We start from the raw sequence: 9801 nt of genomic DNA on the forward strand, positions 1-9801 counted from the left end.
GGGCAAAGACCAAATGGACGGAACTAGACTCGAGGACTGTAGGTGGGCATTTATTAACGCATTAAATTATCCCCAGTTTCCAAACAAAATATATGTTATCCATATTGCATACAACCGCCAAAACAACAAACCGAACACACCATGTCATAAAGCCCGAACAGGTGGAAAGCCAAGGCTACATGGAAGCGTGGGCTGGGTCACATCAGAAATCAAATCAATAGGGATCATTTCATCATCTTTAGAGGACGCTACAAACCAACGAAGTCATTCCATTCTCGTTATTACTAGTATTTGCATCAGATATTACAAAGGAAACACAATGAGGCATAAATTGAGGACAATATACCATCTCAATTAGAGAAATAGTACCATTTCATGTTCAAACACAAAACACTTTATTAATAGTATATCAATTTACAAAATGTGAAAATGAAGAAGGCCAACCAATTTATAAATGTATGAACTTGATTTTACAGTCTCAATAGCTTGTACCAGATCATTTAATCTTGCTCCTGTCACTTCTTTAACAATATTTTTACCCTTCAATACTTTGAAGGTGGGCACAACCTTCAGTCCCAGCTCCTTTGCCAAAGGTTGTAACCAAAAACATCAATTGCCAAAAGCATTAGCTTAAGATATGTTAGATATCACAAACAAAGGAAATATTTAACAAGCAATTCAAATATGGATTTGAGAAAAAGCATGAGGAAAAATAGAGTGTTCAGGCAATGCCACTTTATCCATTAAAGAGACCAGTGAATAGGAGCGTCATAAATATTTGATAGACAAAATGTGGTGTCATAGAAGAAGCAAGATGACAAACTTAAGTCATCAAGTACATCAATAAAATCGACCGACCTTAATCTCTTGGTTGCAGTCAAGCTTCAGGAACAGAACATCGGTGTTAAAAGGCATACTAGGAACCCATGTTCCCATCAAGATTTAGATGAAGAATGTGCATCACTAAAGTGCACTGACTAAGAATAACAAAACTCAGCTAAAGTTCATATTCCTCGGTTATGAAAAATATTTGAGTTTTTGAATTCGTTGCAGAGTTCCATAGCAATATTAGAGTGTATTAATTTGATGAGGAGTTTAAATATTATCCAAAGTAGTATAGAGCAGTAAGACTTTGAGTCTAGAACAACTGTGGCAATGGTTGTCACTCTAATTATTAAAAATACAGGTAGTTGTATTGATTGATTGATTGGAGTCAACTCAAGAAGTATTCGTTCATAAGATCATGGACAATTATTACTTTATATGGTGCAAACTCTTAAGAGATTCTATAAAAAAAGTCCAAGAAAATAAAAATTGTTTAAGTCGTTTTTTATCTGAAATAATTACATAGGAAAATTAAGAATAAGATAGCATTGATTGGTTTAGACTCTAGAGTTTAATAGTATGTCACTAGAATACCCAAAAGAACTGTCACGAGGATGTCAAATACCATTATATTAGTGCTAATACTCTGCCATAGTATTGCAAACTATAACAATTCGGAGTATGTGTTATTAATAGTAGAATGTGCCATTAATAATTGAGAGAAGTCCAACCAGTCTAACAAATGTTGGTAAATTTTGGGGTTTGTTTATCATGAAGTATGTGTTATTATTAATTAATAATAGAATGTGTCATTAATAATTGAGAGAAGTCCAACAGTGTGACAAATGCTATATATATATATATATATATATATATAATTGTGAGCCAGGTTTGTTTGTCATGAACATTTTCGAGTTGCCTTACTTTGATGTGTATATATATAAGGCAACTGGAAAATATTCATGACAAACAAACCTGGCTCACCATTTTATATATATAATGAAGTGCATTTCCTTTCATGCCCACTGAATAAATAACAAATTATTATAACTTCCCACAACATTATATATTTTATTTACTTCAATGCAATATAATTGCACACAACAGGAATTTTGTCAAATTAAAATATTAAATAAAACAAAAATTCTAAAATGTCACTCAGAAAAATATATTACCTCAGCCATGTTTGAAAGCTTCAAGGTCCTATCCCTATCACATTCATTCCATTTATTTGACTAATCCAGAATGCATAGTAGATGCTTTATAAATAGATAATATTGTCCCTAAAAATGGGATTTGTGTAGCACAGAGCAAGACCCATTGATTGAAAATATAGAAAGGGTATTATATTTTATCTTTACTCTTGTATCCATAGGGTACAAACAATAATTACAAAATTTCTGCTCATAAGATGACTAAGAACAGGGCAACATGCCATCTCAATTTGAGAAATAGTACCATTTCATGTTCAAACACAAAACACTTTATTGATAGGATATGAATTTACAAAATCTGAAAATGAAGGAGGCCAACCAATTTGTAAATGTATGAACTTGATTCGACAATACCAATACTCTATCGACAAAATTTGAAACCTTTGCATTCCATTTCTTATCTAGGAGAATGTTGCTAGATTTTATATCTCTATGAACAACCTTGGGCTCCAACCCTTCATGTAAATATGCTAACCTGCACACATCCATGATTCTAAATTAGTGACAACAACATCTATCTAGAATGCTTGCATTATGGGCCTTATGCATCAAGAAAAGCTAATAAATTCATATGTTCATACCTTCCTAATGTCCTTAACAGGGTTCAAAATAAACCCATCATTTGTGCCCCTAGTGGGTGTCTTGTTAGGGCATCACTGTTCAGCCTTAAATTCTTGGATTAACTTTAGGAATCAGGCTCCAAATGCTTGCTTCATCCATAGACCAATCAATTACCTTTTACCAATATTGTGTTTAAGCATTGGAGCTCAATGTGCACAGATTTATGCCTTCAGTCACTCATACATTCTCCAACAAAGTTGGGGCTACTGAGTTTCTTACCTGGAACATATGAATGGTTCTCAAATCTAGTTAACAAGTTAATTTTCAGGGATTTAAGTCTGTTGAGGTTTGAACCTGGGTCTGATCATGACAATGGCCCATCTTAATCACTAGACTACAACCCAAAACACATTGTCTGGTTTATTTCTATAATTTCATAATATTTTCAGTCCAAATAGCATGGCTCCATGTAATGCACTCAACAAGCTAGGAGTTAATAAGTGGGGCGACTTGAGACATGTAGCAGGAGATTTGAACAACTTACTTGACAGTTTGTTTAGTGCTAGTGAGTATGGAACTTGGTACTTTGGAGTCTGGAGTCCTTGCCCAACTTGTTACCTAAGCACATTCTCATCCCTAATGTTCAATGTTTGTTGTAAAGAAGGTACCAATACCTCTCTCTGCATTCTGATGATAAGTCATTTACTGATGTTATCTTCAAGTTCAACCTGAGCGTTATATGCAATTTAATTCTTCTCTTCTGAACAATTTTCACTGCAATTTAATTCTTATCTTCTGAACAATTTTCACTGATTAGATTTGCCTCACCAAAGGATTCACATTTTGAAGAAATGCCAAGAAAATATATTCAATAAACCATATAGAAGCATGTGCCTTGACTAAATGAAATGCTACCTTCTAAGTTTGTGTCATTAAATGAAATGTTTCCATCTCAGTTTTGTATTATCAAATGAAATGCTTCCATCTAAGTTTTGTACTATCGGATGAAGTGCTGCCATCTAGGCTTTGATTTGCAATATTTCTGTAGAAGATTTGGGAGTGTCTGGTTTGAAATCTAGGTCACTCTTTAGCTATATCTCCATTCATTGTTATAAAACATAAACATAAATCATGAGAAATATACAAGAATTAAAATTTATATGGTTTATGTAATATGAATTGTAGAGTTGATAAATATGACTTAAAAAATAAGATTTAAAGTTTAAATCTATTAAGTCAAAAAAATATGAATTTCAGACTATATAGTTTATTCTATTATTCTAAGACACATGTGGCACAAGGTGGTACTATCCTTGGTGTACGTTTCTAATCTAATAATGATATCCTAGTGGTAAGTGTCCAAGAGATGCCAGCCCTGGTCAACAATTTAACTACATCTTGCTTGGGTAAAGCCACAATCTTCTGTCAAAGGGACTTGTCATAAACATATACAACAGTGTTGAAGTAGCCACTGAAACGAAATATCAGTAAACAAATGAAAAAAGATGAAGACTTGCATTTTGTGATGTTATTTAACTCCAATCTCGTAGGGATCCGAGAGACGAAGCTGATGACATCACAAAATTTGTGAGTTATACAACCACACTTCTCATTGAAATGGAGATTGTGGATAGTTGAAACTCGATGTGAACATCGAAGCCTGTGACATATTTATATGGAGAAAGAACATGGGAGATTAGGGTTTTTCCTTCAAAAAGATTCATTCCTCTTTCAGACCTTAAAGTTATGCCTCTGTTAATTTAAATGAAATTAATGAAGAAATTCACCAATGGATTGAAGACCTTAAAGATATGCCTCTGTTACACGAAATTACTAAAGAAATTTGGCAATGGATTGGGGGAACTGTATATTGTAACCTCCCTAGCAGGTCTACCATAATCAACAGGGCTTCTTACCGAAATAATCTCCATGCCTGAATCCACTTCAGAGCTTGTTCTCTCTGTATCAGAACTGGGTTTTGAAAGATGCCCATACCAAATCTACAGAACAAATTTTTCTGAATCCCTCTCACTGGAATCATCCCTCGCACACTGAGCACTAGCCATGGGATTGTTGTTGTTGTGGCCACCTAGTAGATCGATCCTCACTTCTTGAATCGGTTAAGAGAAGCCCCTGGAAGTAGTGTCGAGCAAGGGTGGTCGACCTGCTGTGTAGCGAGGTTGCTAATCTTATAATTGTAACTAATTTAATATCAGTGAAACTAATCAGATGGTTGAAACTATTTTATTCATCTAACGCCTAAGTCAAGGGCCCATGAATATACATAGAATTGATTTCAAAAGGGAACACTTTACGAAGTAATCATTACAAACTAATTTGTCCCTCAAATATGGTAAAATTGTCAAAATATTTCTTTTCTAACTGTGAAAATGGATCAAGGAGGTGTGAAAATTGACGGGCGAGTTTACTTTGAAATTCCAACTTCACCAGGGGCTGGCTCCCCAGACGAAAGGAGAGTCTGGGAAATGTTTTCAATAAATTTAGCGAAATTGTCCCTATTTTTTCGCTGCACTAAACTCAAGCAACACGGACAGGTAAGGCTTTGAAGGACGCTAGAAGAACGTTCCAAAAACGGTGGAAAACATCGTAATAATTCAGTTGTGGCTGACAGAATCCTCTATTTTTCTCTGAGTTGAAGAAAATTTCTATAATTAGGGCGGTTACTCTCATAAACAGGAGTAGACAGGCCCGGAGACGTTTCCGAGACGGAGAATGGCGAGGTAATGGTCGGAGAATGACCGTCGGAGAATCCGTTTCTGACATTTTGGGATCACCGACCGCAGACGCGGTGAATTAATTAAGCAGGGTAGATGTGTACGCATTAATGTACGTTGGGTTAGATCAGTTAGCGATGACGGAAAATGGAGAGGCAATGGTCGGAGAAAGGCCAGCTTCTGCCCAATTGCAGGCATACTGTTCATGTCGAGCGTGGTTTCTTTCGCAATCCATTTGTCCCCTTTGCAGAACAAGAAGTTTTGGGATTCGCTAGGGCATTTCGAATCTGTGCATTCAGGTTAATATGTAAAAGGTGTTATTTTATGGTCAATTATTTTGTAATTTACGATACTGAAAATGAAGTTTCAGAGCTGAACATTGTCCAAATAAGTTACTAAGAAAACATAGTTTTTTAAATTAAAAAAAAAACTTAAAACCAAAGCTCCAAAAAACTATAGCCATTTCTCCATCAGTATATGATTATAAAATACATCCAAAAAAATGACCAGCAGAAATAATACAACAGAAAGATTATTATTAAATATGGTCTCTGGTATATATTGATGCTTATTAATTATATATTTGGTGCATTGGAATTCTATTTGACTGGGACTTTGACTGAACGCACACTCCATCTTTTTGCCACCTTAATGGTGTTGAAGCACCACCTAAGCATCTAGAATGTCCTCAAGTGTCAATTTTTTCTTCACCTTCCACTACACGAGATCTAAGGCCGGTTACAAGAACCTGGAGTTCTTGTAATAGCTAGTTGTTAATAAAACAAAGCATTTTTAAATATTTATCTAAGTTATCAATTCCAAAACAAATTGGGTTCTTGTAATAGCTAGTTGTTAACAAAATAAAGCATCTTTTAATATTTATCCAATCTATCCATTCCAAAACAAATTGATAACATTAACATTAATTTTTTTTTATAATGTGGAATGCCCTCTGTCATCTATATTTTATGGAAAATATGAAAAATGGTAACTTTAATCAAAATACGGAAATTTAAATGATCAAAAAAAGAGTAAGTTTACAATCAAAATAGAGGTAAAATATAGACTTAATAGTAATTCCAATAGATCCATTGGACCTCTACATACCCAATAGGGCAGAACTAGGACTTAATGAGAGTTTGAATATTGAAATGATCAAAAGAAGAGTAAGTTTACACTCAAAATAGTGGTAAAATAGAAGCCCAATAGTAATTCCAATAGATCCATTGGACCTCTATATACGCAATAGGGTAGAACTCGGACTTAATGAGAGTTTGAAATCTTCTCGCTTAGTTACTAGTGGATCACCCTCCAACCTAAGTATCTTCAAGTGACTTTTCCACAAGGTTAATGAATTCCCTTGTAGTTTCAATCTAGCAAATGAAATATTCTACTCTTCTTCTATGAAGTGGACATTGAAATATAACTCTAGCCATTACAACTAATGATTCAACTTTATTGCATTAAGCTTACCTTGGTATGGCTTGATGTCCACTTTTGCTTCTATTTTAGACAAGGGTTGTGAATGGGTGATGGCACTAGAAATTGTATGCTCTTTACGAGGTTCTTTCCTTGATTCCTTCTCTAGGTCTTCATTTTCTCTTGGTTTTATCTCTAATCTGATCTTTGAGTTAGCGATTCCAAACTCCATAAATTGTCCAAGCTTGCATAGTAGAGCTACCATGAGGAGAGTCACATTGTGAAATATGTCAACATCTTTCTCTTCCAACCTTGCAAATATATCTTATGTTGGATCTCAAAATTTGTTAGTAAACAGATTCATCTACCATGGCTAAGGTTCTATGACTTTTTTCCTAAGCCCATTCATGGATCTTGCCATTTTCCCACAAATAATCCAAATAAAACTAATTTAATACTAATACAAAATGTCATTTATGTTCCACTAGAACTCTTTTTTACAACAAATCTTATCATAGTTTGAAATCTTAGACTACGGAAAAAAAATCCTTAGATCAGAGATTAGTTAATTACTCGCTTTACTTGAATTTATGAATTAATTGAAATAATAGGCACATGTATAAACCATCCACATAAATGAACACAATATTTATCGTAGGAAATAAAATATGGGAGAAAACCCAACTAGAAGGTTGGACCTATAATTTTCACTCTTTGATTTAGCTATAAAATCCACATATAAAGGAATTAAAACTCACTATGGAGTTAACTTTCGATACTATGGCCTAAATGATTACTAGATATTCTTCCTCCTTTATAATGCCCTCTAAATACTACCCTATATGTTTTTCTTAGCTATGGAACAAGTGCAATGCTAAAGAATGGAACTCCTTCCCCTCCTAGCAGTCGACAATCATCTAGGGCTACCTTTTTGACTTCCCAAACCCTCGAGTAGTGATAATTTTTGGACCTTCTATAATCCTCTTCAAATTTTACACATTGCTAGCCCCACATGTGCGAGTAATGCGGGATGACATGGAATCCACTTGGACCATGGCGATCAACAAGATATGTCAACATGTAAGAGGCCTAACTTTCACATACCAGATTCAATTGAGGTGATTTTCACACCATTTGAAAGGTGTTAGAGTGGAAAATAATGTTAAGGATTTTGGCACAAGTTTTGAATGTTGAAAATCCCAAATAATGGTGTTTTATGCCTAAAAGTGGCTTTGGAAAGTTTTGAACCCTATTTTTTCAAACTACGACTTGCCACTAAAATTGTCCCTGCAAGCCTATTACTTGAATTTTTCCAACCAAAGGGTAATGAGATAGATGACATGTTATATTATGATCCAATCCAAATTACGAGTACCCAAACTACTATGTTAGTATAACACATGCCCCCAACTATCTTCTATATCAAAAATATGGTGTACACACTGTAAATATATATCCACTGATAAGAAAAGAAACCACTCAACTAGTTAATGGAACTATTTTGCAAATAGTTCATTTCTTGCCATAGGGGAAGATCACCCAAAATATTCAGTGCACTGAAGTGCTTGGATACATTTTGAATGACAAGATTCTCCAACATATGGCATTCTAAAATGATACGTTATTTAGAGAACCTCAATCCACTGTAAGAATGGCTAACACATGCAAGCTTAAGCAAGATCCAATGAAATTATGTAAGGTCTTTATGTTTCACGCCTCCCCTCAAGATTTTTGGAAAATAGTCCAGTTCACTTAAGTAGATAATAGTGAAATGAATCATCTAGCTATTACATATAGCGGATTATTAGCAAATTTACAGATAAGGTACTTGTAGTGGCCAATACATAGTATTCTCATGTTAGGCATAATCAACTTTTTTGGATGGTTAATAAAGAAAAATCATTGAAACTTTTCGTAAATTTTGAATGAAATGATGGATTTGCTTGAGTAAACTAAAGTCTCTATTACATTACAACGGATTTGAAGGTTTGAGAATAATCAACATTCAAAATAAAGATCTAGGCCCACCTTATATGCAAAGTGAATTTTCCAACCCCGGAAGACAAAAAAAACTTGAAAAGTATTATATTTGCAAAATTTTTGGCACTATCAATTTCATAATGCAAATATAAGTAAATCATTTATCTACTTCATAATCTAATATCATGAAACATACATTATTATTTAATTTCATATAAGATAAACTTGAATTAAATCTTTTTAATTAGATTTTCACTAAAACTTTAAAATTATAAATGTAAAAATAAAAAATAAAATAAAAAAACTTGTTTTTATTTTTAAATTAATAAATCAATTAATATCACATTTATCCATTAAATAATAATATTTAAAATTATAGAATTGATTTATATAACTTAATTTCCTTACAAATATATTAACATAAATAATTCAATAAATTAAAGTAATTATTTAATTCATTTTTTTAAAATTAACACAACATTAATTTTTTTAATTTATTTTCTAATTAATACTTAATCATATAATTAATTTTTATTAAATTTTAATTATATATAATATTATTTTTTAATTCAAAATATAAAATATTCATATTTGATCATTGTTTAGAGAATCGATTTGTTAAGGGGACGAAAAAATGCTGGGAGCTAGGGTTGGAGTTGACGCTAGGGTTTTGAGTTTGGGTACCATGGCGGACCGCACAGGGGGGAGTGTGGCTCCCTCCTACAGTCAGGTTGTTACAGATCGAAGCAAGGATAAAGGAAAGCAGCATTTTAAAAAACCTCTGGAACGGGTTTCAAAGGCAAGAAGCAAGGGAACTTTGGGAAGAAACGATCTTCAAGAACAAGAAGGAGATCAACTGGACACAAACAAGGAGAAGGAGAATGGAGGTAACAGTGAAAACCCTGCTTCCATAAGAACTAATGGGGTTTGTAAACCCAAGTCGAGCACCATTCCTTGGGTTATATTGAGTGATCCCGCGCTTCAAGCGCATAGAGGTCATATGACAGAACATGCGATCATATGCAAATTCATGGGGTTATGGCCGATGGAGAGGGTGCTACACAAAT

General features: G+C 33.8%; 1 non-coding gene across 1 annotated transcript; it reads right to left on the bottom strand.

Moving 5' to 3' along the window:
* Nucleotides 1-4115: 4115 nt before the first annotated feature.
* LOC149196713 (small nucleolar RNA snoR97) lies at nucleotides 4116-4221 on the bottom strand. The gene has a single exon (XR_016255287.1). It is a non-coding gene; the product is annotated as a small nucleolar RNA snoR97 (small nucleolar RNA).
* Between the last annotated feature and the right edge of the window lie 5580 nt (nucleotides 4222-9801).

The sequence above is a fragment of the Pinus tabuliformis genome, chromosome 2_2 (assembly GCF_031772625.1).
Source record: "Pinus tabuliformis cultivar Carrire ecotype Pingquan chromosome 2_2, CPIR1, whole genome shotgun sequence".
NCBI classification, from domain to species: domain Eukaryota; kingdom Viridiplantae; phylum Streptophyta; class Pinopsida; order Pinales; family Pinaceae; genus Pinus; species Pinus tabuliformis.